This window comes from Bombina bombina, chromosome 1 (genome assembly GCF_027579735.1).
Source record: "Bombina bombina isolate aBomBom1 chromosome 1, aBomBom1.pri, whole genome shotgun sequence".
NCBI lineage: Eukaryota > Metazoa > Chordata > Amphibia > Anura > Bombinatoridae > Bombina > Bombina bombina.
In genome coordinates this window covers 460130553-460149160 of record NC_069499.1, presented here as the reverse complement: position 1 = coordinate 460149160, position 18608 = coordinate 460130553, and the positions used below count along the sequence as shown (strand labels likewise).

General features: G+C 43.6%; 1 protein-coding gene across 1 annotated transcript in view; it reads left to right on the top strand.

The window, feature by feature from the left end:
* The window catches only part of CIR1 (corepressor interacting with RBPJ, CIR1), a 440401-nt gene that overhangs the window by 346378 nt on the left and 75415 nt on the right, over positions 1-18608 (top strand). The gene's annotated exons all lie outside the window — the stretch shown is intronic.

Genomic DNA, 18608 nt, shown 5'->3' with positions numbered 1-18608 from the left:
GCGCAGTTACTTTCTAAAGGCAGTGCATGCAGCTTCACGTGAGAGGGTCCTGTGGCTGAGAAAAGGACTCAGGAAGGCTTATTTCTGTGGTGAATAACCCCTAAGGAAGGTAAAAGCCGCAGCAAAGTCTGTGGCAGGGACTGTAGTGTGTTTAAACCGGTAAATTGAACTATTCGCTCCGGTTTGCTCATTTAAGGGTTTAGAGACTTGAAATTTGGTGTGCAATACTTTCAAAGCATTAAGACACTGGGGTGTAAATTTCATAAAGATCGGATTTTTCTTTGATAGTTTTTCAAACATTCAGAAATAAAGTGTGCTCTTTTTATTATTTAAAGAGACAGTAACGGTTTTGTTTAAAATTGTTTTTATTGCATTAATAGCCTGCCTAAATCTGTCTAACATGTCTGTACCTTCAGAGAGCATATGTTCTGTGTGTATGGAAGCCAAGGTGGTTCCCCCTTTAAATGTATGTGCAAATTGTGCCATGGCGTCAAGTAAGGACAGTACTGTCACATTTAATAAGGTTGCCCAAGATGATTCTTCAAATGAAGGTAGTGGGGATAGTTCATCATCCTCTCCTTCTGTGTCAACACCAGTTTTGCCCGCGCAGGCGATACCTAGTGCATCTAGCGCGCCAATGCTTGTTACTATGCAGCAATTAACAGCAGTAATGGATAATTCTATAGCAGCTCTTTTATCCAAACTGCCAGCATTTCCCAGAAAGCGTGATTGCTCAGTTTTAAATACAGAGGATGAGCAAGTAGGCGCTGACGATGATTTATCTGTTATACCCTCACATCAATCTGAGTTGGCAGTGAGGGAGGGTCTGTCTGAGGGAGAAATTTCTGATTCAGGAAAAATTTCTCAGCAGGCAGAACCTGATATCATGGCATTTAAATTTAAGCTAGAACATCTCCGCGCCCTGCTTAAGGAGGTGCTAGCTACTCTTGATGATTGTGATTCTTTGGTGATTCCAGAGAAGTTGTGCAAAATGGACAAATTCTTAGAGGTCCCAGTGCACGCTGATGCTTTTCCGATACCCAAGAGTGTGGCGGACATAGTGACTAAGCAGTGGGAGAAGCCAGGTGTACCTTTTGTTCCACCTCCTATATTTAAGAAAATGTTCCCCATTGTCGACCCCAGAAGGGACGCATGGCAAACGGTCCCTAAGGTAGAGGGGGCAGTTTCAACGTTAGCCAAGCGCACAACTATTCCTATAGAGGACAGTTGCGCTTTCAAAGATCCTATGGATAAAAAATTGGAAGGATTACTTAAAAAGATTTTTGGTCAGCAAGGTTTCCTTCTTCAACCAATTTCGTGCATTATTCCTGTCACCACGGCGGCGTCTTTTGGTTCGAGGAACTAGAAAATTCACTCCAAAAGGAGACTCCATATGATGAAGTCATGGACAGAATTCACGCACTAAAGTTGGCCAATTCCTTTATTTTGGATGCCGCTTTTCAATTGACAAAATTAGCGGCAAAAAATTCAGATTTTGCAATAGTGGCGCGCAGGGCGCTTTGGCTAAAATCTTGGTCGGCGGATGTGTCGTCCAAAACAAAATTGCTTAATATTCCTTTCAAATGTAAGACCCTTTTCGGGCCAGAATTGAAGGAGATTATTTCAGACATCACTGGGGGAAAGGGCCATGCCCTCCCACAGGATAGGCCTTTCAAGGCTAAGAACAAATCTAATTTTCGTTCCTTTCGCAATTTCAGGAACGGACCGACTTCTAACTCTGCAGCCTCTAGACAGGAGGGTAACGCTTCCCAGCCTAAACCAGCATGGAAACCATTGCAAGGCTGGAACAAGGGTAAACAGGCCAAGAAGCCTGCTGCGGCTACCAAGACAGCATGAAGGGGTAGCCCCCGATCCGGGACCGGATCTAGTAGGGGGCAGACTTTCTCTCTTTGCTCAGGCTTGGGCAAGAGATGTTCCGGATCCCTGGGCACTAGAAATAGTCTCTCAGGGGTATCTTCTAGAGTTCAAGGAATTTCCTCCAAGGGGAAGGTTCCACATGTCTCGCTTATCTTCAGACCAGATAAAGAGACAGGCATTCTTACATTGCGTAGGAGACCTATTAAAGATGGGAGTGATACACCCAGTTCCAACAGCGGAACAAGGTCTGGGTTTTTACTCAAACCTGTTTGTAGTTCCCAAAAAATAGGGAACTTTCAGGCCAATTCTGGATTTAAAAATTCTAAACAAATTCCTCAGAGTTCCATCATTCAAAATGGAAACCATTCGGACGATTTTACCAACGATCCAGGAGGGTCAATATATGACTACCGTGGACTTAAAGGATGCGTACCTGCATATTCCTATCCACAAAGATCATCATCAGTTCCTGAGGTTCGCCTTTCTGGACAAACATTACCAGTTCGTGGCTCTTCCATTCGGTTTAGCCACTGCTCCCAGAATTTTCACAAAGGTGCTAGGGTCCCTTCTAGCGGTCCTAAGGCCGAGGGGCATTGCTGTAGCACCTTACCTAGACGACATTCTAATCCAAGCGTCGTCCCTTTCCAAAGCAAGGGCTCATACAGACATTGTTTTAGCCTTTCTCAGGTCTCACGGGTGGAAGGTGAACATAGAAAAGAGTTCACTGTCCCCGTCCACAAGAGTTCCTTTTCTGGGAACAATAATAGATTCTGTGGAAATGAAGGTTTTTCTGACAGAGGTCAGAAAGTTAAAGTTTCTAAACGCTTGTCGAGTTCTTCAATCTATTCCTCAGCCTTCCATAGCTCAGTGCATGGAGGTAATAGGACTAATGGTTGCAGCAATGGACGTGGTTCCTTTTGCTCAAATTCATTTAAGACCATTGCAACTGTGCATGCTCAAACAGTGGAATGGGGATTATGCAGACTTGTCTCCCCAGATTCAAGTAGACCAGGTAACCAGAGACTCACTCCTCTGGTGGTTGACTCAGGATCACCTGTCTCAGGGAATGAGTTTCCGCAGACCAGAGTGTCACGACCGACGCCAGTCTCTTAGGCTGGGGCGCGGTCTGGGACTCCCTGAAAGCTCAGGGTCTATGGTCTCGGGAAGAGTCTCTTCTCCCGATAAACATTTTGGAACTGAGAGCGATATTCAATGCGCTCCTGGCTTGGCCTCAACTAGCGAAGGCCAGATTCATAAGATTTCAGTCGGACAACATGACGACTGTAGCGTACATCAATCATCAGGGGGGAACAAAGAGTTCCTTGGCGATGAGAGAGGTATCCAAGATCATCAAATGGGCAGAGGATCACTCCTGCCATCTATCTGCAATTCACATCTCAGGAGTAGACAACTGGGAGGCGGATTATTTGAGTCGGCAGACTTTCCATCCGGGGGAGTGGGAACTTCACCCGGAGGTCTTTGCCCAGTTAATTCAACTATGGGGCACTCCAGATATGGATCTGATGGTGTCTCGTCAGAACTCCAAGGTTCCTCGCTACGTGTCCAGATCCAGGGATCCCAAGGCGACACTAGTGGATGCATTGGTGGCGCCCTGGTCGTTCAATCTAGCTTATGTGTTTCCACCGTTCCCTCTCCTTCCCAGGCTTGTAGCCAGGATCAAACAGGAGAAGGCCTCAGTGATTCTAATAGCTCCTGCATGGCCACGCAGGACTTGGTATGCAGACCTGGTGAATATGTCATCGGCTCCACCATGGAAGCTACCTTTGAGGCAGGATCTTCTAGTACAAGGTCCATTCGAACATCCAAATCTAGTCTCTCTACAACTGACTGCTTGGAAATTGAACGCTTGATTCTATCTAAGCGTGGGTTTTCAGATTCGGTTATAGATACTCTGGTTCAGGCCAGAAAACCTGTGACTAGGAAAATTTATCATAAGATATGGCAAAAATATATCTGTTGGTGCGAATCCAAGGGATTCTCTTGGAGTAAAATTAAAATTCTTAGGATACTTTCCTTTCTCCAAGAGGGTTTGGATAAAGGTTTGTCAGCTAGTTCTCTAAAAGGACAGATATCTGCTCTGTCTGTTTTGTTGCACAAGCGTCTGGCAGCCGTGCCAGATGTACAGGCATTTGTACAGGCGTTAGTCAGAATCAAGCCTGTCTACAGACCTATGACTCCTCCATGGAGTCTAAACTTAGTTCTTTCAGTTCTTCAAGGGGTTCCGTTTGAACCCTTACATTCCATAGATATTAAGTTACTATCTTGGAAAGTTCTGTTTTTGGTTGCTATTTCTTCTGCTAGAAGAGTTTCTGAATTGTCTGCTTTGCAGTGTACTTCACCCTATCTGGTATTCCATACAGATAAGGTAGTTTTACGTACCAAGCTTGGTTTTCTTCCAAAAGTGGTTTCCAACAGGAATATTAACCAGGAAATAGTTGTTCCTTCTCTGTGTCCGAATCCAGTTTCGAAGAAGGAACGTTTGTTACACAACCTAGATGTGGTCCGTGCTTTAAAATTCTATTTAGAAGCAACAAAGGATTTCAGACAGACATCATCCTTGTTTGTCGTTTATTCTGGTAAGAGGAGAGGGCAGAAAGCTACTGCTACCTCTCTTTCCTTTTGGCTGAAAAGCATCATCCGATTGGCTTATGAGACTGCCGGACGGCAGCCTCCTGAACGAATTACAGCTCACTCTACTAGAGCTGTGGCTTCCACATGGGCCTTCAAGAACGAGGCTTCTGTTGAACAGATCTATAAGGCAGCGACTTGGTCTTCCCTGCATACTTTTGCCAAATTTTACAAATTCGATACTTATGCTTCTTCGGAGGCTGTTTTTGGGAGAAAGGTTTTGCAAGCTGTGGTGCCTTCCGTTTAGGTTACCTGACTTGTTCCCTCCCTTCATCCGTGTCCTAAAGCTTTGGTATTGGTTCCCACAAGTAAGGATGAAGCCGTGGACCGGACACACCAATGTAGGAGAAAACAGAATTTATGTTTACCTGATAAATTTCTTTCTCCTACGGTGTGTCCGGTCCACGGCCCGCCCTGGCTTTTAGTCAGGTTTAAAAAAAAAATTTCTGTACACTACAGTCACCACAGCACCTTATAGTTTCTCCTTTTTCTCCTAACCGTCGGTCGAATGACTGGGGGGCGGAGCCAGAGGGGGGGCTATATGGACAGCTTTTGCTGTGTGCTCTCTTTGCCATTTCCTGTAGGGAATGAGAATATCCCACAAGTAAGGATGAAGCCGTGGACCGGACACACCGTAGGAGAAAGAAATTTATCAGGTAAACATAAATTCTGTTTTTCCAATTCGTCAGACTTTTCATCCGGGGGAGTGGGAGCTCCATCCGGAGGTGTTTGCTCAACTGGTTCAGCTATGGGGCACACCAGAAGTGGATCTGATGGCGTCTCGTCAGAACGCCAAACTTCCTCGTTACGGATCCAGGTCAAGGGATCCTCAGGCAGTACTGATAGATGCTCTAGCAGTACCCTGGTCGTTCAACCTGGCTTATGTGTTTCCACCTTTCCCTCTCCTTCCGCGTCTGATTGCCAGAATCAAACAGTAGAGAGCTTTGGTGATTTTGATAGCACCTGCATGGCCACGCAGGACTTGGTATGCAGACCTGGTGGACATGTTAACTTTGCCACCATGGACCCTTCCACTGAGACAGGACCTTCTGATTCAAGGTCCGTTCAAGCATCCAAATCTAATTTCTCTGCAACTGACTGCTTGGAGATTGAACGCTTGATTTTATCAAAGCGGGGTTTCTCTGAGTCGGTCATAGATACCTTGATTCAGGCTCAAGCCTGTCACCAGGAAAATCTATCATAAGATATGGCGTAAATATCTTTTTTGGTGCGAATCCAAAGGCTACTCATGGAGTAAGATCAAGATTCCTAGGATTTTGTCCTTTCTTCAAGAGGGAATGGAGAAAGGATTGTCAGCTAGTTCCTTAAAAGGGCAGATATCTGCTTTGTCTATTCTATTGCACAAGCGTCTGGCAGATGTCCCAGGCATTCAGGCTTTTTGTCAGGCTTTAGTTAGAATCAAGCCTGTGTTTAAACCCGTTGCTCTGCCATGGAGTCTAAATTTAGTTCTTAAAGTTCTTCAGGGGGTTCCGTTTGAGCCCATGCATTCCATAGATATTAAGCTTCTATCTTGGAAAGTTCTGTGTCTAGTTGCTATCTCTTCAGCTCGAAGAGTTTCTGAACTATCTGCATTACAATGTGACTTGCCTTATCTTGTTTTCCATGCTGATAAGGTGTTTTTGCGTACCAAACCTGGGTTCCTCCCTAAGGTTGTTACTAACAGGAATATCAATCAGGAGATTGTTGTTCCTTCTCTGTGTCCTAATCCTTCTTCTAAGAAGGAACGTTTATTACACAACTTGGACGTGGTTCGTGCTTTGAAGTTCTACTTGCAGGCAACCAAAGATTTTCGTCAAACATCTTCTTTGTTTGTTGCCTATTCTGGAAGACGTAAGGGTCAAAAGGCTACGGCTACCTCTCTTTCCTTTTGGCTGAAAAGCATCATCCATTTGGCTTATGAGACTGCTGGACAGCAGCCTCCTGAAAGAATTACTGCTCACTCTACTAGAGTGGTGGCTTCCACATGGGCTTTTAAAAATGATGCTTCTGTTGAACATATTTGGTCTTCGCTTCATACCTTTTCCAAATTTTACAAATATGATACATTTGCTTCTTTGGAGGCTATTTTTGGGAGAGAGGTTTTGCAAGCAGTGGTGACTTTCGTTTAGGCTCCTGTCTTGTCCCTCCCTTCATCCGTGTCCTAAAGCTTTGGTATTGGTATCACACAAGTAAGGATGAAACCGTGAACTCGGTACATCTTGCAAAAGAAAACAAAATTCATGCTTACCTGATAAATTTCTTTCTTTTGCGATGTACCGAGTCCTCGGCCCGCCCTGTCTATTCAAGACAGTTAGTATTTTTTATTGAAAACTTCAGTCACCTCTGCACCTTATAGTTTCTCCTTTTTCTTCCTTGGCCTTCGGCCGAATGACTGGGGGGTGGAGTTAAGGGGGGAGCTATATAGACAGCTCTGCTGTGGTGCTCTCTTTGCCACTTCCTGTTAGGAAGGATAATATCCCACAAGTAAGGATGAAACCGTGGACTCGGTACGTCGCAAAAGAAAGAAATTTATCAGGTAAGCATAAATTTTGTTTTCTGGGTACTTTTCCCTGCAAGCAAGGATTTGGGTTTAGCTGTGTCCACGTCAATCTCTTGAGTAAGAGTAGTGGTGGCTTTTAAGCAGTTAGGTAGTGGTAAGGTGGTCCTTGCTTGGTTTCCTAACATATTTGCTGCCCTAGTCATAGAAAGCCAGAGTTGGTTACTCTGTTCTTTCTTTTTCTACAGGTCTCTGTGAGGAGTATGTGTCCTTTCACACCTTGTAAGCTGTCGTCCTGCCTGACAGCTGGATTGCAGGTAAGTACTTTTGTCTTCTAGGTCTTGGAGACTTGCACTCAAAGAAGATGTATCCGCAATTAGGGATGCAACAACTAATCTGTAAGTTTGATCATAAAAATAGTTGACAACAAATATCATTATCAATTAGATGGTCAGCGATTAGTTGGTCAATTGCACAACACCAGCTGCTTTAATCTGATGATCTACTGCAACTAAGATTGTGCAAAAAAAATTTAATTTATTTATTTTACTTGTGGGATATTAACCTCCTGCTAACAGGAAGTGGCAAAGAGCACCACAGCAGAGCTGTATATATAGCCCCTCCACCCCCAGTCATTCTCTTTGCCTGTGTTATACTAGGAAGACATGGTAAAGTGATGTGTTGCTTTTAGTTTCTTCAATCAAGAAGTTTTTTATTTTAAATGATACCGGTGCATACTATTTTCCTCAGGGGGATATGGAAGAAGATTTCTGCCCTGAGGTTGATGATCTTAGTTGTAACTAAGATCCACGCTGGTTCCCACAAGACTTCTGAAGGTAACCATGAGACATCTTCAGTGTGGAGACCTGTTTCATGCTACAAGCAGCATTATTTATTCTGAGGAGACTTGGTGTATCAGAACTGGCTGGCATTATTTCCCTGTATGGGAATGGGGTAAGCAGTAAATCCTATTTCTCCAACATAGGTGTGTCCGGTCCACGGCGTCATCCTTACTTGTGGGATATTCTCCTCCCCAACAGGAAATGGCAAAGAGCCCAGCAAAGCTGGCCATATAGTCCCTCCTAGGCTCCGCCTACCCCAGTCATTCTCTTTGCCGTTGCACAGGCAACATCTCCACGGAGATGGCTTAGAGTTTTTTGGTGTTTAAATGTAGTTTTTGTTCTTCAATCAAGAGTTTGTTATTTTAAAATAGTGCTGGTATGTACTATTTACTCTGAAACAGAAAAGAGATGAAGATTTCTGTTTGTAAGAGGAAAATGATTTTAGCAACCGTTACTAAAATCGATAGCTGTTTCCACATAGGACTGTTGAGATGAAGTAACTTCAGTTGGGGGAAACAGTGGGCAGACTTTGCTGCTTGAGGTATGACACATTTCTAACAAGACTCGGTAATGCTGGAAGCTGTCATTTTCCCTATGGGAACCGGTAAGCCATTTTCTTAGTTTAAGTAAAAGAATAAAGGGCTTCATTAGGGCTTAAAAAACTGGTAGACATTTTTCTGGGCTAAAACGATTACTTTACTAAGTATATTTGGCAGATTATTACTTTTAATAGTTGTTAAATCTTGGGGATTGTTTTAATAAAAACGGCAGGCACTGTATTGGACACCTTTTTCACTGGGGGCCTTTTCTAGTCATAGACAGAGCCTCATTTTCGCGCCTCTAATGCGCAGTTGTTTTTGGAAAGCATGGCATGCAGATGCATGTGTGAGGAGCTAAGAGCCACTGAAAAAGCTTATAGAAGGCATCATTTGGTATCGTATTCCCCTCTGGGCTTGGTTGGGTCTCAGCAAAGCAGATACCTGGGACTGTATAGGGGTTAAATGTAAAAACGGCTCCGGTTCCGTTATTTTAAGGGTTAAAGCTTTCAAATTTGGTGTGCAATACTTTTAAGGCTTTAAGTTACTGTGGTGAAATTTTGGTGAATTTTGAACAATTCCTTCATACTTTTTCACATATTCAGTAATAAAGTGTGTTCAGTTTAAAATTTAAAGGGACAGTAACGGTTTTATTGTAAAACGTTTTTTGTGCTTTGTTGACAAGTTTAAGCCTGTTTAACATGTCTGAACCATCAGATAACGATGTTCTATATGTATGAAAGCCAATGTGTCTCCCCATTTAAATATATGTGATATATTTGTGTCATAATGTCCAAACAAAGTAGGGATAATAATGCCATAGACATGATATTGCCCAAGATGATTCCTCTAATGAGGGGAGTAAGCATGGTACTGCATCATCCCCTTCTGTGTCTACACCAGTTTTGCCCACACAAGAGGCCCCTAGTACATCTAGTGCGCCAATACTTATTACCATACAACAATTAATGGCTGTAATGGATAATTCTATTGCATGCATTTTTTCCAAAATGCCTACTTATCAGAGAAAGCGTGATTGCTCTGTTTTAAACACTGAAGAGCAAGAGGACGCTGATGATATCTGTTCTGACATACCCTCACACCTATCTGAAGGGGCCAGGAGGGAGGTTTTGTCTGAGGGAGAAATTTCAGATTCAGGGAAAATTTCTCAACAAGCAGAACCTGATATTGTAACTTTTAAATTTAAATTACAACATCTCCACGCACTACTTAAGGAGGTATTATCTACTCTGGATGATTGTGACAATTTGGTCATTCCAGAGAAATTAGGTAAGATGGACAAGTTCCTAGAGGTTCCGGTGCCCCCCGATGTTTTTCCTATACCCAAGCGGGTGGCGGACATAGTAAATAAGGAGTGGGAAAGGCCCGGCATACCTTTTGTCCTCCCCCTATATTTAAGAAATTATTTCCTATAGTCGACCCCAGAAAGGACTTATAGCATACAGTCCCCAAGGTCGAGGGGGCGGTTTCTACTCTAAACAAACGCACTTCTATTCCTATAGAAGATAGTTGTGCTTTCAAGATCCTATGGATTAAAGGTTAGAGGGTTTGCTTAAAGAGATGTTTGTTCAGCAAGGTTACCTTCTACAACCAATTTCATGCATTGTTCCTGTCACTACAGCTGCGTGTTTCTGGTTCGAAGAACTAGAAAAGTCGCTCAATAAAGAATCTTCGTACGAGGAGGTTTTGGACAGAGTTCAAGCTCTTAAATTGGCTAACTCTTTTATTTCTTCTGTTAAGTGTGATCAGTCCACGGGTCATCATTACTTGTGGGATATTAACTGCTCCCCTACAGGAAGTGCAAGAGGATTCACCCAGCAGAGTTGCTATATAGCTCCTCCCCTCTACGTCACCTCCAGTCATTCTCTTGCACCCAACGACTAGATAGGATGTGTGAGAGGACTATGGTGATATATTTAGTTTTTATATCTTCAATCAAAAGTTTGTTATTTTATAATAGCACCGGAGTGTGTTATTCCTTCTCTGGTAGAATTTGAAGAAGAATCTACCTGAGTTTTTCTATGATTTTAGCCGGAGTAGTTAAGATCATATTGCTGTTTCTCGGCCATCTGAGGAGTGAGGTAAACTTCAGATCAGGGGACAGCAGGCAGATTAATCTGCAAAGAGGTATGTAGCAGTTTATTATTTTCTGACATGGAATTGATGAGAAAATCCTGCCATACCGTTATAATGTAAACTCAGCCTTGAATGCAGTAGATGTAGCTGATATCAGGCTGTCATGTATGTATTTTTTACACTTCAGTTTTCTGGGAAATGGTACTTCTCTGGCTTTTAAACTGTATACATAGACTTAACCTATTTTGCAGGGACTTGCAATAGGTTTTAAATGACAATTAATTATTGAGGTAAAATGTTTTTTTGCTGGCATGTAAAAACGTTTTTTTCTCTGAGGTACTGGGTGAAAAAATGTTTTGGGCACTTTTTTTCCACTTGGCAATAGTTTTGATTTAAATTAGAGCAGTTCACTGATCCCTCTCACTGTTATGTGTGTGGGGGAGGGGCCATTTTGGTGCTTTCACTATGCATCAGAAAAAACTCAGTCAGAGGTTCATTTTCTTCCTGCATGATCCGGTTCATCTCTACAGAGTTCAGGGATCTCAAAAGCCTTTTTTGAGGGAAGTAGCAGAGCTGTGCTGAGGGTATTGACTGTGATATAAAAAACGTTTATTTGTGTGTTTTTTTTCTGCTGCCTGGGTTAGTTATCATTTGCTGAGGGGAACAATCCTTTGCTAAAACTGTATATTCTGACAAAGATTGATGCTATAACTTAATTATTTTATCTGTTATAATATTTTTCTGTGCTTCTTAAAGGCACAGTTCGTTTTCATATTATTTGTAAATTACTTTGAAAAGTATTTCCAAGTTGCTGTTTATTTGCTAGTGTGTTAAACATGTCTGATTCAAAGGAATATCTCTGTGCTATATGTGTTAATGCCAAAGTGGAGCCCAATAGAAATTTATGTACTAAATGTATTGATGCTACTTTAAAAAATAGTCAATCTGTACAAATTGAACATATTTCACCAAACAACGAGGGGAGAGTTATGCCGACTAACTCGCCTCACGTGTCAGTACCTGCATCTCCCGCTCAGGAGGTGCGTGATATTGTAGCGCCGAGTGCATCTGGGCGGCCATTACAAATCACATTACAAGATATGGCTACTATTATGACTGAAGTTTTGGCTAAACTACCAGAACTAAGAGGTAAACGTGATCACTCTGGGATGAGAACAGAGTGCGCTGATAATGCAAGGGCCATGTCTGATACTGCGTCACAGTTTGCAGAACGTGAAGACGGAGAGCTTCATTCTGTGGGTGACGGTTCTGATCCAAATAAACTGGACTCAGACATTTCAAATTTTAAATTTAAGCTTGAGAACCTCCGTGTGTTACTAGGGGAGGTATTAGCGGCTCTGAATGATTGTAACACAGTTGCAATCCCAGAAAAAATGTGTAGGTTGGATAAATATTTTGCGGTACCGACGAGTACTGACGTTTTTCCTATACCTAAGAGACTTACTGACATTGTTACTAAGGAGTGGGATAGACCTGGTGTGCCTTTCTCACCCCCTCCTATATTCAGAAAAATGTTTCCAATAGACGCCGCCACACGGGACTTATGGCAAATGGTCCCTAAGGTGGAGGGAGCAGTTTCTACTTTAGCTAAGCGTACCACTATCCCAGTGGAGGATAGCTGTGCTTTTTCAGATCCAATGGATAAAAAATTAGAGGGTTACCTTAAGAAAATGTTTGTTCAACAAGGGTTTATATTGCAACCTCTTGCATGTATTGCGCCTGTCACGGCTGCAGCAGCATTTTGGTTTGAGTCTCTGGAAGAGACACTTCAATCATCCACACTAGATGACATCACACACAAACTTAAATTCCTTAAGTTAGCTAATTCATTTATTTCAGATGCCGTAGTACATTTAACTAAACTTGCGGCTAAAAATTCAGGATTCGCCATTCAGGCACGCAGAGCTCTGTGGCTAAAATCCTGGTCAGCTGATGTTACGTCTAAATCTAAATTGCTTAATATTCCTTTCAAAGGGCAGACCTTATTCGGGCCCGGCTTGAAAGAGATTATTGATGACATTACAGGAGGTAAAGGTCATGCCCTGCCTCAGGACAAGGCCAAAGCCAAGGCTAGACAGTCCAATTTTCATTCCTTTCGTAATTTCAAAGCAGGAGCAGCATCAACTTCCTCTGCACCAAAACAGGAAGGAGCTGTTGCTCGCTACAGACAAGGCTGGAAACCTAACCAGTCCTGGAACAGGGGCAAACAGGCCAGAAAACCTGCTGCTGCCCCTAAGACAGCATGAATTGAGGGCCCCCGATCCGGGACCGGATCTAGTGGGGGGCAGACTTCCCTCTTCGCCCAGGCTTGGGCAAGAGATGTTCAGGATCCCTGGGCGTTAGAGATCATATCTCAGGGATACCTTCTGCACTTCAAATCCTCTCCCCCAAGAGGGAGATTTCATCTGTCAAGGTTGTCAACAAACCTAACAAAGAAGGAAGCGTTTCTACGCTGCGTACAAGATCTTTTATTAATGGGAGTGATCCATCCAGTTCCGCGGTTGGAACAAGGACAAGGGTTTTACTCAAATCTGTTTGTAGTTCCCAAAAAAGAGGGAACCTTCAGGCCAATCTTGGATTTAAAGATCCTAAACAAATTCCTAAGATTTCCATCGTTCAAGATGGAAACTATTCGAACAATTTTGACCATGATCCAAGAGGGTCAGTACTTGACCACAGTGGATTTAAAGGATGCTTACCTTCACATACCGATTCACAGAAGTCATTACCGGTATCTAAGGTTTGCCTTTTTAGACAGGCATTACCAGTTTGTAGCTCTTCCATTCGGACTGGCTACGGCTCCAAGAATCTTCACAAAGGTTCTGGGCACTCTTCTGGCGGTACTAAGACCGCAAGGAATTTCAGTAACTCCGTACTTAGACGACATACTGATACAAGCTTCAAGCTTTCAAACTGCCAAATCTCATACAGAGATAGTATTGGCATTTCTAAGGTCGCATGGATGGAAAGTGAACGAAGAGAAAAGTTCTCTCTTTCCACTCACAAGAGTTCCCTTCCTGGGGACTCTGATAGATTCTGTAGAAATGAAGATTTACCTGACAGAGGACAGGTTAACAAAACTTCTAAATGCATGCCGTGTCCTTCGTTCCATTCAAGAGACCAGAAATTCTCTTCTATGGTGGCTTTATCGGCCACATCTGTCCAGGGGAATGCCATTCAGCAGGCCAGACTGGTCAATTGTAACAACAGACGCCAGCCTACTAGGTTGGGGCGCTGTCTGGAATTCTCTGAAGGCTCAGGGACTATGGAATCAGGAGGAGAGTCTTCTTCCAATAAACATTCTGGAATTGAGAGCAGTCCTCAATGCTCTTCTGGCTTGGCCCCAGTTAGCAACTCGGGGGTTCATCAGGTTCCAGTCGGACAACATCACGACTGTAGCTTATATCAACCATCAGGGAGGGACAAGAAGCTCCCTAGCAATGATGGAAGTATCGAAGATAATTCGCTGGGCAGAGTCTCACTCTTGCCACCTGTCTGCAATCCACATCCCGGGAGTGGAGAACTGGAAGGCGGATTTCTTAAGTCGTCAGACTTTTCATCCGGGGGAGTGGGAACTTCATCCAGAGGTCTTTGCCCAAATACTTCGACGTTGGGGCAAACCAGAGATAGATCTCATGGCGTCTCGACAGAACGCCAAGCTTCCGCGCTACGGGTCCAGATCCAGGGATCCGGGAGCGGTCCTGATAGATGCCTTGACAGCACCATGGACCTTCAGGATGGCTTATGTGTTTCCACCTTTCCCGATGCTTCCTCGATTGATTGCCAGAATCAAACAGGAGAAAACATCAGTGATTCTAATAGTGCCTGCATGGCCACGCAGGACTTGGTATACAGATCTGGTGGACATGTCATTCTGTCCACCTTGGTCGTTACCTCTGAAACAGGACCTTCTGATACAGGGTCCCTTCAAACATCAAAATCTAACTTCTCTGAAGCTGACTGCTTGGAAATTGAACGCTTGATCTTATCAAAGCGTGGTTTTTCTGAGTCAGTTATTGATACCTTAATACAGGCTAGGAAGCCTGTTACCAGAAAGATTTACCATCAAATATGGCGTAAATACCTATATTGGTGCGAATCCAAAGGTTACTCTTGGAGTAAGGTTAGGATTCCTAGGATATTGTCTTTTCTACAAGAAGGTTTAGAAAAGGGGTTATCCGCTAGTTCCTTAAAGGGACAGATCTCAGCTCTGTCCATTCTGTTACACAAGCGTCTGTCAGAAGTTCCAGACGTTCAGGCTTTTTGTCAGGCTTTGGCCAGGATTAAACCTGTGTTTAAAGCTGTGGCTCCACCATGGAGTTTAAACCTTGTTCTTAACGTTTTACAGGGTGTTCCGTTTGAACCCCTTCATTCCATTGATATAAAGTTGTTATCTTGGAAAGTTCTATTTTTAATGGCTATTTCCTCGGCTCGAAGAGTCTCTGAGTTATCAGCCTTACATTGTGATTCTCCTTATTTGATTTTTCACTCGGATAAGGTAGTTCTGCGTACTAAGCCTGGGTTCTTACCTAAGGTAGTCACTAACAGGAATATCAATCAGGAGATTGTTGTTCCATCCTTGTGCCCAAATCCTTCTTCGAGGAAGGAACGTCTTTTGCACAATCTGGATGTAGTTCGTGCCCTTAAATTTTATTTACAGGCAACTAAAGATTTTCGACAAACGTCTTCCCTGTTTGTCGTTTACTCTGGTCAGAGGAGAGGTCAAAAAGCTTCTGCTACCTCTCTCTCTTTTTGGCTTCGTAGCATAATTCGTTTAGCTTATGAGACTGCTGGACAGCAGCCTCCTGAAAGAATTACAGCTCATTCCACTAGAGCTGTGGCTTCCACTTGGGCCTTTAAGAATGAGGCCTCTGTTGAACAGATTTGCAAGGCTGCAACTTGGTCTTCGCTTCATACTTTTTCCAAATTTTACAAATTTGACACTTTTGCTTCCTCGGAGGCTATTTTTGGGAGAAAGGTTCTTCAGGCAGTGGTTCCTTCTGTATAAAGAGCCTGCCTATCCCTCCCGTCATCCGTGTACTTTTGCTTTGGTATTGGTATCCCACAAGTAATGATGACCCGTGGACTGATCACACTTAACAGAAGAAAACATAATTTATGCTTACCTGATAAATTCCTTTCTTCTGTAGTGTGATCAGTCCACGGCCCGCCCTGTTTTTTAAGGCAGGTAAATATTTTTTAAATTATACTTCAGTCACCACTACACCCTTGGCTTCTCCTTTCTCGTTGGTCCTTGGTCGAATGACTGGAGGTGACGTAGAGGGGAGGAGCTATATAGCAACTCTGCTGGGTGAATCCTCTTGCACTTCCTGTAGGGGAGCAGTTAATATCCCACAAGTAATGATGACCCGTGGACTGATCACACTTAACAGAAGAAAACATAATTTATGCTTACCTGATAAATTCCTTTCTTCTGTAGTGTGATCAGTCCACGGCCCGCCCTGTTTTTTAAGGCAGGTAAATATTTTTTAAATTATACTTCAGTCACCACTACACCCTTGGCTTCTCCTTTCTCGTTGGTCCTTGGTCGAATGACTGGAGGTGACGTAGAGGGGAGGAGCTATATAGCAACTCTGCTGGGTGAATCCTCTTGCACTTCCTGTAGGGGAGCAGTTAATATCCCACAAGTAATGATGACCCGTGGACTGATCACACTACAGAAGAAAGGAATTTATCAGGTAAGCATAAATTATGTTTTTAGATGCCGCTTTGCAATTAGCTAGATTAGCGGCGAATAATTCAGGGTTTGCTATCGTGGCGCGCAGAGCGCTTTTGCTTAACATCCCTTTCAAGGGTAAAACACTGTTTGGCCCTGACTTGAAAGAGATTATTTCAGACATCACTGGGGGAAAGGGCCACGCCCTTCCTCTGGATAGGTCTTTTAAGGCTAAAAATAAGCCAAATTTTCGTCCCTTTCGCAGAAACGGACCAGCCTCAAATTCTACACCCTCTAAGCAAGAGGGTAATACTTCTCAAACCAAGCCAGCCTGGAGGCCGATGCAAGGCTGGAACAAGGGTAAGCAGGCCAAGTCACCTGCCACTGCTACCAAAACAGCATGAAGTGTTGGCCCCCGATCTGGGAAGGATCTGGTGGGGGGCAGACTTTCTCTCTTTGCTCAGGCTGGGGCAAGAGATGTTCAGGATCCTTGGGCGCTAGAAATAGTTTCTCAAGGTTATCTCCTGGAATTCAGGGAACTACCCCCAAGGGGAAGGTTCCACGGGTCTCAATTATCTTCGAACAGGTATTCTTACACTGTGTAGAAGACCTGTTAAGCATGGGAGTGATTCATCCTGTGCCATTAGGAGAACAAGGGATGGGTTTTTACTCCAACCTGTTCATAATTCCCAAAAAAGAGGGAACATTCAGACCTATTTTAGATCTCAAGATTCTAAACAAGTTTCTAAGGGTTTCATCGTTCAAAATGGAAACCATTCGAACGATCCTTCCTACCATCCAGGAAGGTCAATTCATGACCACGGTGGACTTAAAGGATGCGTACCTACATATTCCTATCCACAAGGAACATTTTCGGTTCCTAAGGTTCGCCTTTCTGGACAAGCATTACCAGTTTGTGGCACTTCCATTCGTATTAGCCACTGCTCCAAGGATTTTCACAAGGGTACTAGGGTTCCTTCTAGCGGTGCTAAGACCAAGGGGCATTGCAGTAGTACCTTACTCGGACGACATCCTGATTCAAGTGTCGTTTCTGTCAAAAGCAAGGGCTCATACGGACATTGTCCTAGCCTTTCTCAGATCTCACAGGTGGAAAGTGAACATAGAAAAAAGTTCTCTGTCCCCGTCAACAAGAGTTCCCTTCTTGGGAACAATAATAGTTTCCTTAGAAATGAAGGTTTTTCTGACAGAGGCCAGAAAATCAAAACTTCTAAGCTCTTGTCAGGTACTTCATTCTGTTCTTCTTCCTTCCATAGTGCAGTGCATGGAAGTAATAGGTTTGATGGTTGCGGCAATGGACATAGTTCCTTTTGCACGAATTCATCTAAGACCATTACACCTGTGCATGCTCAGACAGTGGAATGGGGATTATACAGACTTGTCTCCGACGATACAAGTAGATCAAATAACCAGAGATTCACTCCGTTGGTGGCTGACCCTGGACAACCTGTCACAGGGAATGAGCTTCCGCAGACCAGAGTAGGTCATTGTCACGACCGACGCCAGTCTGGTGGGCTGGGGCGCGGTCTGGGAACCCCTGAAAGCTCAGGGTCTATGGTTTCGGGAAGACTCTCTTCTCCCGATAAACATAATGGAACTGAGAGCGATATTCAATGCTTTCAAGGCTTGGCCTCGACTAGCAAAGGCCAAATTCATAAGGTTTCAATCAGACATCATGACGACTGTTACATATATCAACCATCAGGGGGTAACAATGAATTCCCTGGCGATGGAGGAGCATCCGGGGGAGTGGGAACTCCATCTGGAAATCTTTGCCCAAATAACTCAATTATGGGGCATTCCAGACATGGTTCTGATGGCCTCTCGTCAGAACTTCATGGTCCCTTGTTACGGGTCCAAATCCAGGGATCCCAAGGCGACTCTATTGGATACAATAGTAGCACCTTGGATCTTCAACCTAGCTTATGTATTCCCACCGTTTCCTCTCATTCCCAGGCTGGTAGCCAGGATCAATCTGGAGAGGGCTTCGGTGATCTTGATAGTTCCTGTGTGGCCACGCAGGACTTGGTATGCAGACCTGGTGAATGTGTCATCGGCTCCACCATGGAAGCTACCTTTGAGACAGGACCTTCTTATTCAGGGTCCATTCGAACATCCGAATCTGGTTTTCCTCCAACTGACTGCTTGGAGTTTGAACGCTTGATTTTATCAAAGCGTGGGTTTTCAGATTCTGTAATAGATACTCTTATTCAGGCTAGAAAGCCTGTAACTAGAAAAATTTACCATAATATATGGAAAAAATATATCTGTTGGTGTGAATCTAAAGGATTCCCATGGAACAAGATAAAAATTCCTAAGATTCTTTCCTTTCTACAAGAAGGTTTGGAGAAAGGATTTTCTGTGAGTTCTCTGAAGGGACAGATCTCTGCTTT